This window comes from Lonchura striata, chromosome 33 (genome assembly GCF_050655825.1).
Source record: "Lonchura striata isolate lonStrDom1 chromosome 33, ASM5065582v1, whole genome shotgun sequence".
Classification (NCBI taxonomy): domain Eukaryota; kingdom Metazoa; phylum Chordata; class Aves; order Passeriformes; family Estrildidae; genus Lonchura; species Lonchura striata.
The window spans coordinates 6,446,862-6,468,667 of NC_140735.1; the positions used below are offsets into that span (position 1 = coordinate 6,446,862).

The window sequence follows — 21,806 nt, forward strand, 5'->3', positions numbered from 1 at the left end:
CAGTAAGGGACTGGGAGCGAACTGGGAGGGACCAGTTACACCAGTACGGGACCAGTAAGGGACTGGGAGCGAACTGGGAGGGACCAGTCTCACCAGTACGGGACCAGTAAGGGACTGGGAGCGAACTGGGAGGGACCAGTCTCACCAGTACGGGACCAGTAAGGGACTGGGAGCGAACTGGGAGGGACCAGTCACACCAGTACGGGACCAGTAAGGGACTGGGAGCGAACTGGGAGGGACCAGTCACACCAGTACGGGACCAGTAAGGGACTGGGAGCGAACTGGGAGGGACCAGTCACACCAGTACGGGACCAGTAAGGGACTGGGAGCGAACTGGGAGGGACCAGTCACACCAGTACGGGACCAGTAAGGGACTGGGAGCGAACTGGGAGGGACCAGTCACACCAGTACGGGACCAGTAAGGGACTGGGAGCGAACTGGGAGGGACCAGTTACACCAGTACGGGACCAGTAAGGGACTGGGAACCCTCCCAGTTTACTCCCAGTGCTCCCAGTACAAACCAGTACAAAACCTCTTGGTCCCAGTAACCCCCAGTGCCCTCCCAGTCCCCTCCCAGTATAAACCAGTTTAGTCCCAGTTTGTCCCAGTCCATCCCAGTTCCTCCCAGTTTGACCCCAGCTGTGATCCCAGTTTGCTCCCAGTAACCCCCGGTCCCCTCCCAGTGCTCCCAGTTTATCCCAGTTTGTCCCAATTTATCCCAGTTTGTCCCAATTTATCCCAGTTTATCCCAGTTTATCCCAGTTTATTCCCAGTTTGTCCCAGTCCATCCCAGTTTATCCCAGTTTATTCCCAGTCCCCTCCTAATCCCATCCCAGTTTGTCCCAGTTTGATCCCAGTTCCTCCCAGTTCCCTCCCAGTATAACCCAGTTCCCTCCCAGTAACCCCAATCCCATCCCAGTCCATCCCAGTTTATCCCAGTTGGATCCCAGTCCCTCCCAGTACAAACCAGTAACCCCCCACTTTATCCCACTTTATCCCAGTTTATCCCAGTTTGTCCCAGTTTATCCCAGTCCATCCCAGTCCATCCCAGTCCATCCCAGTCCATCCCAGTTTATCCCACTTTATCCCAGTCCATCCCAGTCCATCCCAGTCCATCCCAGTCCATCCCAGTCCGTCCCAGTCCATCCCAGTTTATCCCAGTCCATCCCAGTTCATCCCAGTTTATCCCAGTCCAGCCCTGCCCTGGCCCAGAGGATTTGGGAACCTCCGGGAGCCCCAAATTTGGGGATTTTGGGGTTTTTTTTGGGATTTTGGGGAATTTTTGGGAGGAAAATTTTGGGATTTTTGGGGTTCTGGGAATTTGGGGGATCCCCAAAATTTTTTGGGGGGATCCCAAATATTTTTTGGGGGGAATTTTGGATTTTTTGGGGTGTCCCTGGGGATTTGGGAACCCCAAATTTGGGGAATTTGGGGGAGGATTTTGGGGGAATTTTTGGACATTTTTGGGATTTTGGGGTCCCGGCAATTTGGGGGATCCCAAATTTTTTTGGGGGGATCCCAAATAATTTTGGGGGGGAATTTTGGATTTTTTGGGGGGTCCCAGGGGATTTGGGAACCCCAAATTTGGGGAATTTGGGGGAATTTTTAGAGGATTTTGGGGAAATTTTTGGAGGAAATTTTGGGATTTTTGGGATTCCGGGAATTTTGGGGGATCCCAAATTTTTTGGTGGGGTCCCAAATATTTTTTGGGGGGAATTTTGGATTTTTTGTAGGTTGCCAGGGGTTTTGGGAACCCCAAATTTGGGGATTTTGGGAGGGAATTTTCCCGATTTTTGGGGGGATTTTAGACGAAATTTTTGGGATTTTGGGGGTCCCAAGAATTTGGGGGATCCCCAAAATTTTTTGGGGGGATCCCAAATATTTTTGGGGGGAATTTCGGATTTTTTGGGGGTGTCCCAGGGGATTTCGGAACCCCAAATTTGGGGATTTTTGGGGAATTTTTAGAGAATTTTGGGGAAATTTTGGGAGGAAATTTTGGGATTTTTGGGGTTCCTGGAATTTTGGGGGATCCCAAATTTTTTTGGGCGGTCCCAAATATTTTTTGGGGGGAATTTTGGATTTTTTGGGGGTGCCCCAGGGGATTTGGGAACCCCAAATTTGGGGTTTTTGGGGGAGGATTTTGGGGGAATTTTTGGGACATTTTTGGGATTTTGGGGGTCCCAAGAATTTGGGGGATCCCCAAATTTTTTGGTGGGGTCCCAAATTTTTGGGGGGGAATTTTGGATATTTTTTGGGGGGGTCTCAGGGGATTTGGGAACCCCAAATTTGGGGATTTTGGGGGAATTTTTAGAGGATTTTGGGGAAATTTTTGGAGGAAATTTGGGGATTTTTTGGGTTCCTGGAATTTTGGGGGTTCCCAAATTTTTTTGGGGGGGAATTTTGGATTTTTTGGGGGGTCTCAGGGGATTTGGGAACCCCAAATTTGGGGAATTTTTAGAGGATTTTGGGGGAATTTTTGGGACATTTTTGGGATTTTTGGGGGTCCCAAGAATTTGGGGGATCCCAAATTTTTTGGGGGGTTCCCAAATATTTTTTGGGGGGAATTTTGGATTTTTTGGGGGGTCCCAGGGGATTTGGGAACCCCAAATTTGGGGTTTTTGGGAGGGAATTTTCCCGATTTTTGGGGGGATTTTACAGGAAATTTTTGGGATTTTTGGGATTCCGGGAATTTTGGGATTCCCAAATTTTTTTGGGGGGTTCCCAAATATTTTTGGGAGCCGCCGGTGAGGCCGCCCCGGCCCCGCCGCTCTTTGCGCAGCAATTACCGGGGCGGAACCGGAACCGGAACCGGAGCCGGAACCGCCGCGGGGGGGCCCCAAAATCCCCCAAATTCACCCCAAAAATCCCCCAAATTCACCCCAAAATCTCCCCCCAAAAATCCCCCAAAAGATCCCCCAAAAATCCCCCGAAAATTCCCAGAAAATTCCCGAAAATCCCCCTAAAATCCTCCAAAAAATCCGCCAAAATCCCCCCAAAAATCCCCCAAAATTCTCCCAAAAATTCCCTTAAAATTCCCCAAAAATCCCCCCAAATTCACCCCAAAATTCCCCAAAATCGCCCCAAAATCCTCAAAAAAATCCGCCAAAATCCCCCCAAATTCACCCCAAAATCCCCCAAAAATTCCCCAAAAATCCCCCGAAAATTCCCCAAAATTTCCTCCAAAATTTTCCCAAAATTCTCCCAAAAATCCCCCAAAATTCCTCCAAAATCCCCCCCCAGATCCCCCAAAATTCCCCCAAAATTCTCACAAAATCCCTCCAAAATCCCCCAAAAATTCCCCAAAAATCCCCCAAAATTCCTCTAAAAATTCCCCCTAAATCCCCCAAAAATCCCCCAAAATCCTCCTCAAAATCCCCCCAAAATTTCCCAAAATTCCTCCAAAATTCACCCAAAATTCCCAAAAATTCCTCCAAAAATTCCCCCCAAAATTCCTCTAAAATTACCCCAAAATTCCTCTAAAATTACCCCAAAATTCCTCCCAAATTCCCCAAAAATCCCCCAAAAATCTCCCAAAATTCCCCCCAAAATCCCCCCCAAAAAATCCCCAAAATTCCCCAAAATTCCCCCAAAATTCCCCCCAAAATCCCCCCTCCAAAAATCCCTAAAATTCCCCAAAAATCCCCCCAAATCCCCCCAAAATTCCCCAAAATCCCCCCAAAATTCCCCCAAAAAAATCCCCAAAATTCCCTCAAATTTCCCCAAAAATTCATCCAAAATTCTCCCCAAAATTCCCCCAAAATTCCCAAATATTCCCAAAATTCCCCCAAAATTCCCAAAAATTCCCCCCAAATTCCCAAAATAATTCCCCCAAATTCCCAAAAAATTCCCCAAAATTCATTTTTTTGGCTTTCTGCCCCAAATTTTGGGTTCCCCTCCCCCATTTTGGGCCCCTCCCCCCCCCCCATTGTTCCCGGTGCGGGGGGGGGAGGGGGGGGAGGGGAAATTGGGGAAAAAACGGGAAATTTGGGATAAAAATGGGGGGAAATGGGAAATTTGGATTAAAAATGGGGAAATTTGGATTAAAAATGGGGAAATTTGGATTAAAATGGAAAATTTGGGATAAAAATGGGGAAATTTGGATTAAAAATGGGAAATTTGGGATTAAAATGGAGAAATTTGGATTAAAAATGGGGAAATTTGGATTAAAATGGGAAATTTGGATCAAAAAATGGGAAATTTGGATCAAAAATGGGAAAATTTGGATAAAAATGGGAAATTTGGATTAAAAATGGGAAAATTTGGATCAAAAATGGGAAAATTTGGATTAAAAATGGGAAATTTGGATTAAAAATGGGAAATTTGGATTAAAAATGGGAAAATTTGGATTAAAAATGGGAAATTTGGATTAAAATGGAAAATTTGGATCAAAAATGGGAAATTTGGATTAAAAATGGGAAATTTGGATTAAAAATGGGGAAATTTGGATTAAAAATGGGGAAATTTGGATAAAAATGGGAAATTTGGATTAAAATATGGGGAAATTTGGATTAAAAATGGGGAAATTTGGGATAAAAATGGAAAATTTGGGATAAAAATGGAGAAATTTGGATCAAAATGGGGAAATTTGGATTAAAAATGGGAAATTCGGATCAAAAATGGGAAATTTGGATTAAAAATGGAAAATTTGGGATAAAAATGGGAAATTTGGATTAAAAATGGGGAAATTTGGATTAAAAATGGGGAAATTTGGATTAAAAATGGGAAAATTTGGATAAAAATGGGAAATTTGGATTAAAAATGGGAAAATTTGGATTAAAAATGGGAAAATTTGGATTAAAAATGGAAAATTTGGATTAAAATGGAAAATTTGGATCAAAAATGGGAAATTTGGATTAAAAATGGGGAAATTTGGATTAAAAATGGAGGGGAAATGGGAAAATGGAAAATTTGGATTAAAAATGGGAAATTGGGATAAAAAATGGGGAATTTGGGGTAAAAAGTGGAAAAGTTGGGAGAAAAAAGGGAAAATTTGGATTTAAAATGGTGGAAATTGGGGGAAATTGGAAATTTGGGATTAAAAATGGGAATATTGGATAAAAAATGGGGAATTTATATAAAAAATGGGGAATTTGGATTTTAAAATAGTGGAAATGGGGGAAAATGGGAAAATTGGGATAAAAAACAGGAAATTGAGATTAAAAAATAGGGGGAAAACGGGAAAAATGGGGAATTTGGGATAAAAAGTGGAAAAATTGGGAGAAAAAAGGGAAAATTTGGATTAAAAATGGTGGAAATGGGGGAAATTGGAAATTTGGGATAAAAAGTGAGAAAATTGGGATAAAAAATGGGAAATTTGGATAAAAAATGGGAATTTTGGGATAAAAATGGAAAATTTGGGATAAAAAATGGGAATTTTGGGATAAAAATGGGGAAAATGGGGATAAAAATGGGGGTACATGAGGAAAAATGGGGAATTTGGGATAAAAAATGGAGGGAAATGGAAAATTGGGATAAAAAATCGGGAAATTGGCATAAAAATTGGGAAAATGGGATAAAAAAGGGGAAACTTGGGGTAAAAATTGGGAAATGGGGATTAAAAAATGAAATTTGGGATAAAAAATGGGGAATTTGTGTTAAAAATGGGGGAAATGGAAAATTTTGAATAAAAATGGGAAATTTGGGATAAAAAGTGGAAAAACTGGGAGAAAAATGGAAAAAAATCGATTTTAAATGGGGGAAATGGGGGAAATGGGAAATTTGGGATAAAAAAGGGAAAATGGGATAAAAAATAGGGGGGAAATGGAAAATTTGGGTTAAAAATGGGAAATTGGGATAAAAATTGGGGAAATGGGATAAAAAAGGGGAAATTTGGGTAAAAAATGGGGGAAACGGGAGGAAAAATGGAAATTTGGGATAAAAATGGGAAATTTGGGGAAGTCCAAACCAGTCCATCCCAGTTCATCCCAGTCCCTCCCAGTCCATCCCAGTCCATCCCAGTCCATCCCAGTCCATCCCAGTTCCATCCCAGTCCATCCCAGTCCATCCCAGTCCATCCCAGTTCCCTCCCAGTCCATCCCAGTCCATCCCAGTCCATCCCAGTTCCATCCCAGTTCCATCCCAGTTCCCTCCCAGTCCATCCCAGTCCATCCCAGTTCCCTCCCAGTCCATCCCAGTCCCTCCCAGTTCCCTCCCAGTCCATCCCAGTCCCTCCCAGTCCATCCCAGTCCATCCCAGTCCATCCCAGTCCATCCCAGTTCCCTCCATTGGCGCCCCTCCCCCCGATCTTATCTCTGATATCCGGGAGGGGCGTGGCCTGAGAGGGGGCGTGGCCTGAGAGGGGCGTGGCCTCATGCGGGCGTGACCAATGGGGCGTGAGCTCAAAGGGGGCGTGGCCAAAGGGGGCGTGACCAATGGGGTGTGAGCTCAAAGGGGGCGTGGCCTCATGCGGCGTGACCAATGGGGTGTGAGCTCAAAGGGGGCGTGGCCCAATAGGGCGTGGCCTGTGAGTGGGCGTGGCCTGGGGAGGGGGCGTGGCCGGTGCCTATAAAAGGGGCAGCCCCGGAGCCGCCGCAGCGGGGCCGGGAAGGTGAGGCCGGTCTGGGGAGGGAACCCCAAATTTGGGCATTTTTGGGGGTCCCCGGGATTTGGGGAGGGAGGTTTGGGGGATTTGAGGGGATTTTGGGGGGATTTGGGGAGATTTTTGGGGAATTTGGGGAGATTTGGGGGAGATTTGGGGGGATTTTGGGGGGATTTGGGGAGATTTTGGGGATTTGAGGGGATTTTGGGGAGATTTGGGGAGATTTGAGGGGATTTTGGGGAGATTTGGGGAGATTTGAGGGGATTTTGGGGAGATCTGGGGAGATTTGGGGAGATTTGGGGAGATATGGGGAGATTTGAGGGGATTTTTGGGAGATTTGAGGGGATTTTGGGGAGATTTGGGGAGATTTTGGGGAGATTTTGGGGGATTTGGGGGAGATTTGGGGGAGATTTTGGGGGATTTGGGGAGATTTTGGGGAGATTTTGGGGGATTTGGGGGAGATTTGGGGGATTTTGAGGAGATTTGGGGGGATTTGGGGAGATTTTGGGGAGATTTGAGGGGACTTTGGGGGAGATTTGGGGAGATTTTGGGGGAATTTGGGGAGATTTTGGGGGAGGTTTGGGGGATTTGAGGAGATTTTGGCGAGATTTGGGGAGATTTTGGGGGAGGTTTGGGGAGATTTTGGGGAGATTTGGGGAGATTTTTGGGAGATTTGAGGGGACTTTGGGGGAGATTTTGGGGATATTTGGGGAGATTTGGGGGATTTGGGGAGATTTTGGGGGAATTTGGGGAGATTTTGGGGGATTTGAGGGGATTTTGGGGAGATTTGGGGGCATTTTGGGCTTTTCACCCAAATTTTGGGAGGATTTTCGGGGTTCCTCTGGAATTCCGGGGGATTTTTTGGGGTTCCCTTGGATTTGGGGGGATATTTTAGGGAAGTCACCCAAATTTTGGGGGGGGATTTTAGGGGTTTTCACCCGAATTTTGGGGGATTTTTGGGGTTTTTCACACAAATTCGGGGAGAATTTTTGGGAATTCCGGGGGGTTTTTGGGGTTCCCTTATATTTTGGGGGGTTTGGGGTAATTTTGGGTTTCCCCCGAATTTTGGGGTGATTTTGGGGGGTTTTCACCCAAATTTTGAGGAGAATTTTTGGGGTTCCTCTTGAATTTCAGGGGATATTTTGGGGTTCCTTTGGATTTGGGGGAATTTTGGGGTAACTTTGGCTTTCCCCTCGAATTTTGGGGGGATTTGGGGGTTTTTCACCCAATTTTGGAGGGAATTTTTGGGGTTCCTTTTGCATTTCGGGGGATTTTTGGGGGTTCCCTTGGATTTCGGGAATTTTGGGGGGATTTGAGGGGATTTTTTTGGGGTCATTTCGGGGTTTCCCCCAAATTTTGAGGGGAATTTTTTTTTTTTTTCACCCAAATTTTGGGGGGGAATTTTTTTTTTTTTGGGGGGGGGGAAATTTGGGGGTCCCATGGGATTTATGGGGGAAATTTGTGGGATTTTGACCCAAAATTTTGGGGGAGATTTTTGGGGTCCCCTTGAATTTTGGGGTTTCTTCTGAATCTGGGGCGGATTTTGGGGTTTTTCGCCAAATTTGGGGGGATTTTTTTGAATCCCCGGAATTTTGGGGTGTTCTCCTTTAATTTGGGGGGATTTGGGGGAGATTTTGGGGGTCGGGAGGTCCCAAATCCGGGGGTCCCCCCCTTTCCTCACAGATGGGGCCCCCCCGGATTTTGCTCCTCTGGGCCTGGGTCCTGATTGGCTGCCGTGAGTCCAAATCCCAAAATTCCCGCCCCAAATCCCAAAATTCCCTAAAAAATCCCAAAATTCTCTAAAAAATCCCAAATTTCCCTCAAAAATTCCGAAATTCCCACCCCAAATCCCAAAATTCCCACCCCAAATCCCAAAATTCCCTAAAAAATCCCAAATTTCCCTAAAAAATCCCAAGTTTCCCTAAAAAATCCCAAATTTCCCCCCCCAAATCCCAAATTTCCCACCCCAAATCCCAAATTTCCCTAAAAAATCCCAAATTTCCCTAAAAAATCCCAAAATTCCCACCCAAATCCCAAAATTCCCACCCCAAATCCCAAAATTCCCTCCCAAATCCCAAAATTCCCACCCAAATCCCAAAATTCCCACCCCAAATCCCAAAATTCCCTCCCAAATCCCAAAATTCCCACCCAAATCCCAAAATTCCGACCCCAAATCCCAAAATTCGCACCCAAATCCCAAAATTCCCACCCCAAATCCCAAAATTCCCTAAAAAATCCCAAATTTCCCTAAAAAATCCCAAATTTCCCTCCCAAATCCCAAATTTCCCCCCCCAAATCCCAAATTTCCCACCCAAATCCCAAATTTCCCTCAAAAATCCCAAAATTCTCTAAAAAATCCCAAATTTCCCTCAAAAATTCTGAAATTCCCACCCCAAATCCCAAAATTCCCTAAAAAATCCCAAATTTCCCTCAAAAATCCCAAAATTCCCTAAAAAATCCCAAATTTCCCACCCCAAATCCCAAATTTCCCCCCCAAATCCCAAATTTCCCTAAAAAATCCCAAATTTCCCTAAAAAAATCCCACATTTCCCTCCCAAATCCAAATTTCCCCCCCCAAATCCCAAATTTCCCACCCAAATCCCAAAATTCCCTCAAAAATCCCCAAATTCTCTAAAAAATCCCAAATTTCCCTCCCAAATCCCAAAATTCCCTAAAAAATCCCAGATTTCCCTCAAAAATTCCGAAATTCCCACCCCAAATCCCAAATTTCCCATCCCAAAACCCAAATTTCCCTCAAAAATCCCAAATTTCCCTCAAAAATCCCAAATTTCCCACCCCAAAATCCCCTTTTCACCCCCAAATTCCCCATTTCCCCCAATTTTCCCCAATTTCCCCCATTTTTCCATCATTTTCCCCCAATTTTCCCCCATTTTTTCCCAAATCCCCTTCAAAGTTTCCATTTTCCCCCAAATTTCCGATTTTGTCCCATTTCCCCCCATTTTTTCCCATTACTCTCCCCAATTTTCTTATTTTATCCAATTTTCCTCCATTATTTTTTCCCATTTTTCTCCATTATTTTCCCTGGATTCCCAATTATTTTACCCCATTTTCCCACATTTTCCCCCATTATTTCTTGGAATTTTTTCCCCATTATTTTCCCTATTTTTCCCCATTATTTTCCATTATTCTCCCCCATTATTTCCCTTATTTTCTCCATTATTTCCCTGTTATTTCCCCCATTATTTCCCTCTTTTTTTTTCAATTTCCCCTTTTTTTCCCCATTATTTCTCCATTTCCCCAATTAATTCCCCATTACTTTCCCCATTTTTCTCCATTTTCCTCATTATTTCCTCCATTGTTTCCCCAATTTTTTCCATTTTTCCCATTATTTCACCAATTTCCCCCATTAATCCCCATTACTTCCCCCATAATTTCCCCATTTTTATCATTATTTCCCCATTATTTCTCCCATATTCCCCATAATTTCCCTAATTTCCCCCGTTATTTCCGCAATTATTTATTTCCCCCATTATTCCCCCATTTTTTCCCCATTTTCTCACATTTTCCCCCCATTATTTCCCCCATTTTTACCCATTTCCCCTCTCTTTTTCCCCATTTCCCAACATTTTTTTTCCCATTTTCCCTGCAATTTCCCCATTTTCCCCCATTCCCCATTTTCCCCCATTTCCCCATTTTTCCCCATTTACCCCATTTTCCCATTTCCCCATTTTTTCCTATTTTTCCCCATTTCCCCCATTTTCCCTCCAATTTTCCCCATTCCCCCATTTTCTCATTTCCCCATTTTCCCCATTTCCCCCATTTTCCCATTTCCCCCATTTCCCCATTTCCCCCATTTTTCCCCATTTTTCCCCCAATTTTTCCCATTTTCCTCATTTCCCCATTTTCTCATTTTCCCATTTTTCTGCATTTTTTCCCAATTTTCCCCATTTCCCCCATTTCCCCATTTCCCCCATTTTCCCCATTTTTCCCATTTCCCCCCCAATTTTTCCCATTTCCCCATTTTCCCATTCCCCCATTTTCCCCATTTCCCCTTTTTCTCATTTTCCCCCATTCCCCCATTTTCCCCATTCCCCCATTTCTCCCAATTTTCCCATTTCCCCCCTAATTTTCCCCATTCCCCCATTTCCCCATTTTTCCCCATTTTTCCCCCAATTTTTCCCATTTTCCCCATTTCCCCCATTTCCCCATTCTCCCATTTTTCCCCATTTTCCCAATTTTCCCATTTCCCCCCTAATATCCCCCATTTCCCCATTTTTCCCAATTTTCCCATTCCCCCATTCCCCCATTCCCCCATTTTCCCCATTTTTCCCAATTTTCCCATTTCCCCATTTTTTCCCATTTTTCCCCATTTCCCCATTTTCCCATTTCCCCATTTTTCACCATTTTTCCCCCAATTTTTCCCATTTCCCCATTTCCCCCATTTCCCCATTTCCCCCAATTTTTCCCATTTTTCCCATTCCCCCATTTCCCCATTCCCCCATTTCCCCATTCCCCCATTTTCCCCCATTTTTCCCATTTTTCCGCATTTTCCCCATTTTTCCCAATTTTCCCATTTCCCCCCTCATTTCCGCATTTTTTCCCATTTTTCCCAATTTCCCCATTTCCCCCCTCATTTCCCCATTCCCCCATTTCCCCATTTTTCCCATTTTTCCCAATTTTCCCATTTCCCCCCTCATTTCCCCATTTCCCCATTTCCCCATTTTCCCCCATTTCCCCCATTTTTCCCAATTTTCCCATTTTTCCCCTCATTTCCCCATTTCCCCCGTTCCTCCCCAGGTGCCGCGCCCCGTCCCCAGCCCGGCTGCTCCGGTGTCACCTGCGGCCCTGGTGGCACCTGCCAGGTGACCCACCTGGGGCCCAGGTGTGTCCCCAAGGCCTCATGTGACCACGTCCGCTGTGGAGATGGGACACGGTGTGAGGTGGACCAAGGGTGGCCCAGGTGTGTCCCCGTCCCCTCGTGTGACCACGTCCGCTGTGGAGATGGGACACGGTGTGAGGTGGCCCAAGGGTGGCCCAGGTGTGTCCCCGTCCCCTCGTGTGACCACGTCTGGTGCCAGGAGGGGACACGGTGCCAGGTGGACCAAGGGTGGCCCAGGTGTGTCCCCAACCCCTCGTGTGACCACGTCCGGTGTGGAGATGGGACACGGTGCCAGGTGACCCAAGGGTGGCCCAGGTGTGTCCCCAACCCCTCGTGTGACCACGTCCGGTGTGGAGATGGGACACGGTGCGAGGTGGACCAAGGGTGGCCCAGGTGTGTCCCCGTCCCCTCGTGTGACCACGTCCGCTGTGGAGATGGGACACGGTGCGTGGTGGCCCAAGGGTGGCCCAGGTGTGTCCCCGTCCCCTCGTGTGACCACGTCCGGTGTGGAGATGGGACACGGTGTGAGGTGGACCAAGGGTGGCCCAGGTGTGTCCCCGTCCCCTCGTGTGACCACGTCCGCTGTGGAGATGGGACACGGTGTGAGGTGGACCAAGGGTGGCCCAGGTGTGTCTCCAAGGCCTCGTGTGACCACGTCCGCTGTGGAGATGGGACACGGTGCCAGGTGGACCAAGGGTGGCCCAGGTGTGTCCCCGTCCCCTCGTGTCCCCTGCCCGGTTGTCCCCGGTGCACCATGGCCGACGGGTGGCCGGTCTGCGTCCGGCGTCGCGGCCGGAGCGTTTCGTGTCCCCGATGTCCCCGAGGAACCGCCTGTGACCTCAGCCTGGGGTGGCCACGGTGTGTCCACACCGAGGTGTCCACAAGGCCACCAGCCTGCAGTGACCTCCAGTGTCCCCAGGGAACCTCGTGCCAGATGACCGATGGTCAACCCCGCTGTGTCCACCACCCACCATCCTGCCGGGATGTCCACTGTCCCAAGGACACCTCGTGCCAGATGGTCGATGGGTGGCCAAAGTGTGTCCAGACCAAGACGTCCATCAGGAGACCTTCCTGCAGTGACCTCCACTGTCCACATGGCTTCACGTGTAAGATGACCAATGGGTGGCCGCAGTGTGTCCATCACCAACCGTCGTGTCAGGATGTCCACTGTCCCAAGGACACCTTGTGCCAGATGACCGATGGTCACCCTCAGTGTGTCCACGTCAAGGTGTCCATCAAGCGTCCATCTTGTGAGGACCTCCAGTGTCCCCAAGGAACCCAATGCCAGATGACCGATGGTCAACCACGCTGTGTCCACCACCCACCAACCTGCTGGGATGTCCAGTGTCCCAAGGACACCTCGTGCCAGATGACCGATGGGTGGCCACGCTGTGTCCACACCAAGATGTCCCCAAGGCCACCGGCCTGCAGTGACCTCCACTGTCCCAAGGGAACCTCATGCCAGATGACCGATGGCCAACCCCGCTGTGTCCACCTCAAGGTGTCCATCAAGCGTCCATCTTGTGATGACCTCCAGTGTCCCAAGGACACCTCGTGCCAGATGACCGATGGTCACCCTCAGTGCGTCCACCACTCTCCATCCTGCAAGGACATCCGGTGTCAGAAGGACACCACGTGCCAGCTGGTCAGTGGGTGGCCACGGTGTGTCCCCACCAAGACGTCCATCAGGAGACCTTCATGCAGTGATGTCCATTGTCCCAAGGACACCAGGTGCAGGGTGACCGATGGGTGGCCTCAGTGTGTCCATCACCGACCATCGTGTCAGGATGTCCACTGCCAGAAGGGGACAATGTGCCAGCTGGTCAGTGGGTGGCCAAGGTGTGTCCCCACCAAGACGTCCATCAGGAGACCTTCATGCAGTGACCTCCACTGTCCACATGGCTTCACGTGTAAGATGACCAATGGGTGGCCGCAGTGTGTCCATCACCGACCATCGTGCCAGGATGTCCACTGTCCCAAGGACACCTCGTGCCAGATGGTCAATGGATGGCCAAAGTGTGTCCAGACCAAGACGTCCATCAGGAGACCTTCCTGCCATGATGTCCACTGTCCACATGGCTTCACGTGTAAGATGACCAATGGGTGGCCACAGTGTGTCCATCACCAACCGTCGTGTCAGGATGTCCACTGTCCCAAGGACACCTCGTGCCAGATGACCAATGGTCATCCTAAGTGTGTCCACCTCAAGATGTCCATCAAGCGTCCATCTTGTGATGACCTTCAGTGCCCCAAGGACACCTTGTGCCAGATGACCGATGGTCAACCCCGGTGTGTCCACCACCCACCAACCTGCCGGGATGTCCACTGTCCCAAGGCCACCCCGTGCCAGATGGTCAATGGATGGCCAAGGTGTGTCCCCACCAAGACGTCCATCAGGAGACCTTCATGCCAGGATGTCCATTGTCCCCAAGGAACCCAATGCCAGATGACCGATGGGTGGCCGCAGTGTGTCCATCACCGACCATCCTGCCATGATATCCAGTGCCAGAAGGGGACAATGTGCCAGATGGTCAGTGGTCATCCCCAGTGTGTCCCCACCAAGACGTCCATCAGAAGACCTTCCTGTGGTGACCTCCACTGTCCACAAGGAACCCAATGCCAGATGACCGATGGGTGGCCGCAGTGTGTCCATCACCAACCATCATGTCAGGATGTCCAGTGCCAGAAGGGCTCCACGTGCCAGATGGTCGATGGGTGGCCAAAGTGTGTCCCCACCAAGACGTCCATCAGGAGACCTTCATGCCATGATGTCCAGTGCTCCAAGGACACCTCCTGCAAGATGACCAATGGGTGGCCACAGTGTGTCCATCACCAACCATCATGTCAGGATGTCAACTGTCCCAAGGACACCTCGTGCCAGATGGTCAGTGGGTGGCCAAGGTGTGCTCCCACCAAGACGTCCATCAGAAGACCAACCTGCAGTGATGTCCACTGTCCCCAAGGAATGACATGCAAGATGACCGATGGGTGGCCACAGTGCATCCACCACTCTCCATCGTGTTTGGATGTCCAGTGCCCCAAGGACACCTCGTGCCAGATGGTCAGTGGGTGGCCAAGGTGTGTCCCCACCAAGATCTCCATCAGGAGACCTTCATGCCATGACCTCCACTGTCCCAAGGACACCAGGTGCCAGATGACCGATGGTTGGCCACAGTGTGTCCATCACCGACCATTGTGTCAGGATGTCCGGTGCCCCAAGGACACCTCATGCCAGATGGTCAGTGGTCATCCCCAGTGTGTCCCCACCAAGACGTCCATCAGGAGACCATCCTGCAGTGACCTCCACTGTCCACAAGGGACCCAATGCCAGATGACCAATGGGTGGCCGCAGTGTGTCCATCACCGACCATCGTGTCAGGATGTCCACTGCCAGAAGAGCTCCACGTGCCAGATGGTCGATGGGTGGCCAAGGTGTGTCCCCACCAAGACGTCCATCAGGAGACCTTCATGCAGTGACCTCCACTGTCCACAAGGAACCCAATGCCAGATGACCGATGGGTGGCCGCAGTGTGTACATCATCGACCATCGTGTCAGGATGTCCAGTGCTCAAAGGCCACCTCATGCCAGATGGTCAGTGGGTGGCCAAGGTGTGTCCCCACCAAGACGTCCATCAGGAGACCTTCATGCCATGACCTCCACTGTCCCCAAGGAACCCAATGCCACATGGTCAGTGGTCATCCCCGATGTGTCCAGACCAAGATCTCCATCAGGAGACCGTCGTGCAGTGACCTCCACTGTCCCAAGGACACCTCCTGCAAGATGACCGATGGTCACCCTCAGTGTCTTCATCACCGACCATCGTGTCAGGATGTCCAGTGTCCCAAGGACACCTCGTGTCACATGGTCAGTGGTCATCCCCAGTGTGTCCAGACCAAGACGTCCATCAGGAGACCTTCCTGCCATGATGTCCACTGTCCACATGGCTTCACGTGTAAGATGACCGATGGGTGGCCGCAGTGTGTCCATCACTCTCCATCCTGCCAGGATGTCCAGTGCCAGAAGGACACCTCGTGCCAGATGGTCAGTGGGTGGCCAAGGTGTGTCCCCACCAGGACGTCCATCAGGAGACCTTCATGCCATGACCTCCACTGTCCCAAGGACACCTCCTGCAAGATGACCGATGGGTGGCCACAGTGTGTCCATCACCGACCATCATGTCAGGATGTCCACTGCCAGAAGAGCTCCACGTGCCAGATGGTCGATGGGTGGCCAAAGTGTGTCCCCACCAAGACGTCCATCAGGAGACCTTCCTGCAGTGATGTCCAGTGCTCCAAGGACACCTCCTGCAGGATGACCGATGGGTGGCCGCAGTGTGTGCATCGCTCTCCATCCTGCCAGGATGTCCAGTGCCAGAAGGACACCTCGTGTCACATGGTCAATGGGTGGCCAAGGTGTGTCCAGACCAAGACGTCCCTCAGGAGACCTTCATGCCATGATGTCCACTGTCCCCAAGGAACCCAATGTAAGATGACCGATGGGTGGCCACAGTGTGTCCATCACTCTCCATCCTGTCGGGACATCGACTGTCAGAAGGGGACAACGTGCCTGATGGTCAATGGATGGCCAAGGTGTGTTTCCATCAAGACGTCCATCAGGAGACCTTCCTGCCATGATGTCCAGTGCTCCAAGGACACCTCCTGCAGGATGACCAATGGGTGGCCGCAGTGTGTGCATCACCGACCATCCTGCCATGATATCCAGTGCCAGAAGGGGACAATGTGCCAGATGGTCAGTGGTCATCCTCAGTGTGTCCCCACGAAGACGTCCATCAGAAGACCTTCCTGTGGTGACCTCCGCTGTCCCCAAGGAACCCAATGCCAGATGACCGATGGGTGGCCGCAGTGTGTCCATGACCCCCCCTCCTGTCACGATGTCCGGTGCTCCAAGGACACCTCGTGTCACATGGTCAGTGGGTGGCCAAGGTGTGTCCAGACCAAACTGACCCCAAGGAGACCAACCTGCAGTGACCTCCACTGTCCCCAGGACACCTCGTGTCACATGGTCAGTGGTCATCCCCAGTGTGTCCAGACCAAGACGTCCATCAGGAGACCTTCATGCCAGGATGTCCAGTGCCCCAAGGACACCTCCTGCAAGATGACCGATGGGTGGCCACAGTGTGTCCATCACCGACCATCATGTCAGGATGTCCAGTGTCCCAAGGACACCTCGTGTCACATGGTCAGTGGGTGGCCAAGGTGTGCTCCCACCAAGACGTCCATCAGGAGACCTTCATGCAGTGACCTCCACTGTCCCAAGGACACCAGGTGCAAGATGACCGATGGGTGGCCACAGTGTGTCCATCACCGACCATCGTGTCACGATGTCCACTGCCAGAAGGGGACAATGTGCCAAATGGTCAGTGGGTGGCCAAGGTGTGTCCCCACCAAGACGTCCATCAGGAGACCATCCTGCAGTGACCTCCACTGTCCCCAAGGAACACAATGTAAGATGACCGATGGGTGGCCACAGTGTGTCCATCGCTCTCCATCCTGCCAGGATGTCCAGTGCCAGAAGGACACCTCGTGTCACATGGTCAATGGGTGGCCAAGGTGTGTCTCCAACAAGACGTCCATCAGGAGACCTTCCTGCTATGATGTCCACTGTCCCCAAGGAACCCAATGTAAGATGACCGATGGGTGGCCGCAGTGTGTCCATCGGTCTCCATCCTGTCGGGACATCGACTGTCAGAAGGGGACAATGTGCCAAATGGTCAGTGGGTGGCCAAGGTGTGTCTCCACCAAGACGTCCATCAGGAGACCTTCCTGCCATGATGTCCAGTGCTCCAAGGACACCTCCTGCAGGATGACCGATGGGTGGCCGCAGTGTGTCCATCGCTCTCCATCCTGCCGGGATGTCCAGTGCCAGAAGGGGACAATGTGCCAGATGGTCAGTGGGTGGCCAAAGTGTGTCCCCATCAAGACGTCCATCAGGAGACCTTCCTGCCATGATGTCCACTGTCCCCAAGGAACCCAATGTAAGATGACCGATGGGTGGCCACAGTGTGTCCATCGGTCTCCATCCTGTCGGGACATCGACTGCCAGAAGGGGACAATGTGCCAGATGGTCAATGGATGGCCAAGGTGTGTCCCCACCAAGACCTCCATCAGGAGACCGTCCTGCAGTGATGTCCCGTGCTCCAAGGACACCTCCTGCAAGATGACCAATGGGTGGCCGCAGTGTGTCCATGACCCCCCCTCCTGTCACGATGTCCGGTGCTCCAAGGACACCTCGTGTCACATGGTCAGTGGGTGGCCAAGGTGTGTCCAGACCAAACTGACCCCAAGGAGACCAACCTGCAGTGACCTCCACTGTCCCCAGGACACCTCGTGCCAGATGGTCAGTGGTCATCCCCGGTGTGTCCCCACCAAGACGTCCATCAGGAGACCTTCATGCCATGACCTCCACTGTCCCAAGGACACCTCCTGCAAGATGACCGATGGGTGGCCGCAGTGTGTCCATCGCCGACCATCATGTCAGGATGTCCAGTGCCCCAAGGACACCTCGTGTCACATGGTCAGTGGGTGGCCCAGGTGTGTCCCCACCAAGACGTCCATCAGGAGACCTTCATGCCATGACCTCCACTGTCCCAAGGACACCAGGTGCAGGATGACCAATGGGTGGCCGCAGTGTGTCCATCACCGACCATCGTGCCAGGATGTCCACTGTCCCAAGGACACCTCGTGCCACATGGTCAATGGGTGGCCAAAGTGTGTCCCCACCAAGACGTCCATCAGGAGACCTTCCTGCCAGGATGTCCATTGTCCCCAAGGAACCCAATGCCAGATGACCGATGGGTGGCCGCAGTGTGTCCATCACCGACCATCGTGTCAGGATGTCCACTGCCAGAAGGGGACAATGTGCCAGCTGGTCAGTGGGTGGCCAAGGTGTGTCCCCACCAAGACGTCCATCAGGAGACCTTCATGCCATGACCTCCACTGTCCCAAGGACACCTCCTGCAAGATGACCGATGGGTGGCCACAGTGTGTCCATCTCTCTCCATCCTGTCAGGATGTCCAGTGTCCCAAGGACACCTCGTGCCAGATGGTCAGGGGGTGGCCAAAGTGTGTTCCCACCAAGACGTCCATCAGGAGACCTTCCTGCAGTGACCTCCACTGTCCACATGGCTTCACGTGTAAGATGACCGATGGGTGGCCGCAGTGTGTCCATCACTCTCCATCCTGTCACGATGTCCACTGCCAGAAGGGGACAATGTGCCAAATGGTCAGTGGGTGGCCAAGGTGTGTTCCCATCAAGACGTCCATCAGGAGACCGTCCTGCAGTGATGTTCACTGTCCCCAAGGAACACAATGTAAGATGACCGATGGGTGGCCGCAGTGTGTCCATCGCTCTCCATCCTGCCAGGATGTCCAGTGCCAGAAGGACACCTCGTGTCACATGGTCAATGGGTGGCCAAGGTGTGTCTCCACCAAGACGTCCCTCAGGAGACCTTCATGCCATGATGTCCACTGTCCCCAAGGAACCCAATGTAAGATGACCGATGGGTGGCCACAGTGTGTCCATCACTCTCCATCCTGTCGGGACATCGACTGTCAGAAGGGGACAATGTGCCAAATGGTCAGTGGGTGGCCAAGGTGTGTCCCCACCAAGACGTCCATCAGGAGACCTTCCTGCAGTGATGTCCAGTGCTCCAAGGACACCTCCTGCAGGATGACCGCTGGGTGGCCGCAGTGTGTCCATCACTCTCCATCCTGTCAGGATGTCCACTGCCAGAAGGGGACAGTGTGCCAGATGGTCAGTGGATGGCCAAGGTGTGTCCCCACCAAGACGTCCATCAGGAGACCTTCATGCCATGACCTCCACTGTCCCAAGGACACCAGGTGCAGGATGACCAATGGGTGGCCACAGTGTGTCCATCACCGACCATCGTGTCAGGATGTCCACTGTCCCAAGGCCACCTCGTGCCACATGGTCAATGGATGGCCAATTTGTGTCCCCACCAAGACGTCCATCAGGAGACCCTCATGCCGGGATGTCCATTGTCCCCAAGGAACCCAATGCCAGATGACCGATGGGTGGCCGCAGTGTGTCCACCACCGACCATCCTGCCATGATGTCCGGTGTCCCAAGGCCACCCGGTGCCAGGTGACCGCCGGGTGGCCGCAGTGTGTCCATGCCGGGCGGACGCTCCGCGCTGTCCCCGCCCTGTCCTGCTCCGACGTCACCTGCGAGCCCGGCGCCACCTGCCAGGTGCTGCAGGGCTGGCCCAGGTGTGTCCCCGAGGTGGCCCCGTGTGACCGTGTCCCGTGTCCACCTGGGTCCACCTGTGAGATGGATGGAACCACGCCCAGGTGTGTCCCTGTCCAAGTGACCTGCCAGGACCTCACCTGCCCACCTGGGTCCACCTGTGAGATGGACGGAACCACGCCCAGGTGTGTCCCTGTCCAAGTGACCTGCCAGGACCTCACCTGCCCGCCCGGATCCACCTGTCAAATGGACGGAACCACGCCCAGGTGTGTCCCTGTCCAAGTGACCTGCCAGGACCTCACCTGCCCACCCGGATCCAGGTGTAGAATGGAGAAATCCACGCCCAGGTGTGTCCCCGCGGCACAGACCTGCCAGGACCTCACCTGCCCGCCTGGATCCAGGTGTAAAATGGAGAAATCCACCCCCAGGTGTGTCCCTGTCCAAGTGACCTGCCAGGACCTCACCTGCCCACCTGGATCCACCTGTCGGATGGATGAATCAACACCCAGGTGTGTCACCGTGGCACAGACCTGCCAGGACCTCACCTGCCCGCCCGGATCCACCTGTCAGATGGAGAAATCCACGCCCAGGTGTGTCCCTGACAAACCGACCTGCCAGGACCTCACCTGCCCACCTGGGTCCACCTGTCAGATGGACGGAACCACACCCAGGTGTGTCCCAGTCAAACCGACCTGCCAGGACCTCACCTGCCCACCCGGATCCACCTGTCGGATGGATGAATCCACGCCCAGGTGTGTCCCTGTCCAAGTGACCTGCCAGGACCTCACCTGCCCACCTGGATCTACCTGTCAGATGGATGGAACCACACCCAGGTGTGTCCCCGTGGCACAGACCTGCCAGGACCTCACCTGCCCACCTGGATCCACCTGTCGGATGGACGAATCAACACCCAGGTGTGTCCCCATCAAATCGACCTGCCAGGACCTCACCTGCCCACCTGGATCCAGGTGTAGAATGGAGAAATCCACTCCCAGGTGTGTCCCTGTCCAAGTGACCTGCCAGGACCTCACCTGCCCACCTGGATCCAGGTGTAGAATGGACGGAACCACACCCAGGTGTGTCCCCACGGCACAGACCTGCCAGGACCTCACCTGCCCACCCAGATCCACCTGTCAGATGGACGAATCCATGCCCAGGTGTGTCCCAGAAGTTCCATCCTGCCAGGACCTCACCTGCCCACCTGGATCCAGGTGTAAAATGGAGAAATCCACGCCCAGGTGTGTCCCAGTCAAATCGACCTGCCAGGACCTCACCTGTGCACCCGGATCCACCTGTCAAATGGATGGAACCACGCCCAGGTGTGTCCCTGTCCAAGTGACCTGCCAGGACCTCACCTGCCCACCTGGGTCCACCTGTCAGATGGACGGAACCACGCCCAGGTGTGTCCCAGAAGTTCCATCCTGCCAGGACCTCACCTGCCCACCTGGATCCAGGTGTAAAATGGAGAAATCCACGCCCAGGTGTGTCCCCGTGGCACAGACCTGCCAGGACCTCACCTGCCCGCCCGGATCCACCTGTCAGATGGACGGAACCACGCCCAGGTGTGTCCCCATGGCACAGACCTGCCAGGACCTCACCTGTGCGCCTGGATCCACCTGTCAGATGGTTGGAACCACGCCCAGGTGTGTCCCAGTCAAACCGACCTGCCAGGACCTCACCTGCCCGCCCGGATCCACCTGTCAAATGGACGGAACCACGCCCAGGTGTGTCCCTGTGGCACAGACCTGCCAGGACCTCACCTGCCCACCTGGGTCCACCTGTCAGATGGATGAATCCACACCCAGGTGTGTCCCTGACAAACCGACCTGCCAGGACCTCACCTGCCCGCCCGGATCCAGGTGTAGAATGGACGGAACCACACCCAGGTGTGTCCCCATCAAACCGACCTGCCAGGACCTCACCTGTGCGCCCGGATCCAGGTGTAGAATGGACAGAACCATCCCCAGGTGTGTCCCAGTCAAACCGACCTGCCAGGACCTCACCTGCCCACCTGGATCCACCTGCCAGGACCTCCCGTGCCCGCCCGGCCGCACCTGCGGCCCCACCTGCGCGCCGGCCCAGGTGTGCCAGGTGCTGGGCGGGCGCCGCCTGCGCACCTTCGCGGGCGGCGCGCGGCCGCTGCCGCCCGGCTGCCCGCTGGTGGCCGCCTGCCCCGGCTCACCTGCGCTCCAGGTGCGCCT

At 52.2% G+C, this 21,806-nt stretch overlaps 1 protein-coding gene across 3 annotated transcripts in view; it reads right to left on the reverse strand.

The window, feature by feature from the left end:
- LOC146764548 (phospholemman-like) overlaps window positions 1–21,667 on the reverse strand; it is a 32,539-nt gene extending 10,872 nt beyond the window's left edge. For 2 of the 3 annotated variants that reach the window (XR_014950740.1, XR_014950739.1), the window contains exon 1: window positions 11,371–21,667. The gene's annotated coding sequence lies outside the window, so the exon portion shown is untranslated. The remainder of the gene's footprint in view (window positions 1–11,370) is intronic. The other variant, XM_085564480.1, reaches the window with a different exon arrangement.
- Window positions 21,668–21,806: the final 139 nt, after the last annotated feature.